The sequence below is a fragment of the Pseudopipra pipra genome, chromosome 8, assembly GCF_036250125.1.
Source record: "Pseudopipra pipra isolate bDixPip1 chromosome 8, bDixPip1.hap1, whole genome shotgun sequence".
Lineage (NCBI taxonomy): Eukaryota > Metazoa > Chordata > Aves > Passeriformes > Pipridae > Pseudopipra > Pseudopipra pipra.
Window position 1 is genome coordinate 37,652,774 of NC_087556.1, and position 3,391 is coordinate 37,656,164.

Sequence of the window (3,391 nt, forward strand, 5' to 3'; positions counted from 1 at the left end):
GGGATTTCTGAGAGTTTAAGAAGATTCTGAACATAGCCTTGTCTCCCATCCATCTTAGCAATTTTGTAGGCAGTTCTTGTCCCAGGCCATTCTGTTAGAGTGTCTTTTCAGGCTCCCCAGAGCCTCCTCCGTTCAGTCTCACCGTATCCTCCGTCTTCTCGTGCGGCAGCACATCCATTTTGGCGTCGTTCCTTTCTCAGAGTTCTCTCTCCTGGTTGCACCACAGCACTTGTCTGGAAATGTGTCCTTGGAGTTTGTGTTGGGCCTGGAACTGCTCTGCCCTGCAGTGTAGACTTGGGGGTAGGTGGAGTAGAAAGGAGACTTCCCGGTTACCCCATGGATAGGCTTAGGCACTGAGGACCTTAAAGTTAGGTCAGTGTTTGTTTGTGCAGGTTGTCTTTGGACCCCAGAGGGCTTGTCTAAGGAGAAATTAGAATTGCACAGCAGCTAAAGTCCCCCTGTATATATGGCTGACTTTGGTAACTCATTTCTTTGCAGTGTCAGAGGGACTGGATGTAAAGCAGAGATGAACAGAAGAGGCTGGAGGAGCACAGTCAGAAGGTGGGTTGTCATGTGAGGTCAGAGCCAAGACATGACTTTTGGCCCTAGGGTTACTTGATCATTTGGATGGTTTGGTGGTTTAGTTTTGTTTTTTTTATTTTTTTTTTTAAGATGCAGAGCCCTCAGCCCAGCAGATGACAGGCACCAGAGGGAAGGTGAGCCTGGTGAGCAAGGTGAGCAGTGACTGCAGGACAAAACTAGCTGCTCTTTTGCAGGTGGTGTACTTGTGGTGAAACTGTGTACATACTTGTTTTTTTGTTTTCCAGGCAATGCACCGACTTCTAACATACAGTCCAACGTGACGGGGACCCTGCCTGTAAGAGGTCACGGTCAAGGGGAGTCAGACAGAAGCTGCCATGGGAGCAGCAAACTCTTGGGCAGTATCTCAGTACTCACACTTGCCTCTGGGTTGTTTTGCAGGAGACGTACGAAGCCTCACAGGGCTGAAGCCAACTCACAGTGAGGTGACGGACACGGTTTGGTCCTCTGGAGCTGTCCTTGTAGGTAATCTCCGAGTATTGAAAGGATCAGCAATGAAGGATTGAGCTTTTTTGATTGCAGGTGCCATCCAGCTAACCTTTGGGAGCAGATGAGCGTTGGAGGTGAGTCGGGGAGGCAGCAGGAGGAGCAGGAATCCACTGCAGCTATAGAGATGCCCTCTAATTTTGTCTCTCTCTCGCTCATGTGTCCCAGGAGATGATAGCACCTTGTCCAAGTCTGGTCAGAGCCAGTGACACGAGGACCTGCCTCGGTGACAGTGAGTTGAGGGATCGTGGGGGCTGGGGCCACGTGCCTCAGTACTCAGATCTGGAGTCTGGTTTTCTTTCTTGCAGTTGACTCCGAGTACTCTGATGATGGCAGGAACCTCTGAGGCAGCCCAGGTGCCCGTCCTGTGCATCCAAGATGGATTGGCATCCCCTACTCTTGGCAAGATAAGTGCAGGGCAAAGCCCCAGAGAGGGGTTGGGAGTTGGTGCAAGTCTGTGCCTCGCCTGGAGGGATTTTTGAAATAAGTCTGGTGCAGGGGGTATCCTGTGACAGGTTATTTGGACGCATCAAAGGAAGGGCTTACTTTTTATCATGGGATTCCTGTGTGCAGGGCAGAGCAGTTCTGGTCTGTGTCACATCCTTTGTCTCATCCCTCTGTTTTGTGTCCTTCGTCTCTTAATTGTGTCACATGGTGTGTGTGGTCACAGGTGTGGGGTGTCTCACTTGGGGTCAGCATGGACCTGCTCTGCCCTCCTCCGTGGATCAGTGGGTGGATAGAATATTTCTCAGTCTCACATGAACATGTCAGTTCCCTTAGACAGTGGAGCCGATGGCTGTCCAGTGTGTGAGCAGGATGGTCTTGCAATGCCCTGCTTGGGTGTCTAGAGTCCCGGCTAGGTAGAGTAGGAACCAGAGTCTAGGGTTTAGAGGTTTTTGGCTTTCATTGTGAGCAATCCCTAAATGTTTGAGAGCTGAGTGTTTGAGCATTTGCCCATTTCATTTGCAGGGGCAGTCTTGGGAGCAGCTGAAGAGAGAGGAACGTTGTAAGTGAGTTGGGGAGGCAGCAGGAGGAGCGGGGATCCACTGCAGCTTTAGAGATGCCTTCTAAGTTTGTGTTTCACTCACTCAGGTATCCCGGAACATGACATCCACAGTGTCTGACTCCGCTCAGGACCTGGGTGCTGGTGAGTAGGGGGATCACTGGGGTTTGAGCCCCATGCCACACAACTCACGTATTGCTTGTGGTTTTCTTTCTTGCAGTTGGCTCCTAGTAGTCTGACGATGGCAGGAACCTCTGCGCCAGCCCAGGTGCTCCTCCTCTGCATCAAAGCTGGATTGGCATCCCCGGCTCTTGGCAAGATAAGTGCAGGGGAAAGACCCAGAGAGTAGTTGGGAGTGGGTGCAAGTCTGTGCCTCGCCTGGAGGGATTTTTGCAATTATTCTGGTGCAGGGGTATCCTGTGACAGGTTATTTGGACGCATCAAAGGAAGGGCTTACTTTTTATCATGGGATTCCCGTGTGCCGGGCAGAGCAGTTCTGGTGTGGGTCATGTCCTTTGTCTCGTGGTGTTTTGTGTCCCATGGTGTGTGTGGTCACAGGTGTGGGGTGTCTCACTTGGGGTCACCCTGGACCTGCTCTGCCCTTCTCCGTGGATCAGTGGGTAGATGGAATATGGCTCCGAGTGTCAGGTGAACATGTCAGTTCCCTTAGACAGTGGAGCCGATGGCTGTCCAGTGTGTGAGCAGGATGGTCTTGCGATGCCCTGCTTGGGTGTATAGAATCCCGGCTAGGTAGAGTAGGAACCAGTGTCTAGGGTTTAGAGGTTTTTGGCTTTCGTTGTGAGCAATCCTTACATGTTTGAGAGCTGAGTGTTTGAGCATTTGCCCATTTCATTTGCAGGGTCGGTCTTGGGAGCAGCTGAAGAGAGAGGAGCCTTGTAGGTGAGTTGGGGAGGCAGCAGGAGGAGTGGGGATCCACTGCACCTTTAGAGATGCCCTCTAATTTTGTCTCTCGCTCACTCAGGTATCCCAGAAGATGACAGCACGTTGTCCAACTGTGGTCAGAGCCAGCGACCCGAGGACCTGCCTCGGTGACAGTGAGTAGAGGGATCCTGGGGGCTGGGACCACGTGCCACACTACTCAGATCTGGTGTCTGGTTTTCTTTCTCGCAGTTGACTCCGAGTAGTCTGATGGTGGCAGGAACCTCTGAGGCAGCCCAGGTGCCCCTCCTCTGCATCAAAGATGGATTGGCATCCCCTGCTCTCGGCAAGATAAGTGCCGGGCAAAGACCCAGAGAGTAGTTTGGAGTGGGCGCAAGTCTGTGCCTCGCCTGGAGGGATTTT

At 52.1% G+C, this 3,391-nt stretch overlaps 1 long non-coding RNA gene across 2 annotated transcripts; it reads left to right on the forward strand.

The window, feature by feature from the left end:
* The first annotated feature begins 362 nt into the window (after nucleotides 1-362).
* Nucleotides 363-1,159, forward strand: LOC135418393 (uncharacterized). 2 transcript variants are annotated; one of them, XR_010432424.1, is made up of 4 exons: nucleotides 363-561; nucleotides 673-734; nucleotides 828-884; nucleotides 982-1,159. It is a non-coding gene; the product is annotated as an uncharacterized LOC135418393 (long non-coding RNA). The 2 variants fall into 2 exon arrangements; XR_010432423.1 differs by having other exon boundaries at nucleotides 828-877.
* The last annotated feature ends 2,232 nt before the right edge of the window (nucleotides 1,160-3,391 follow it).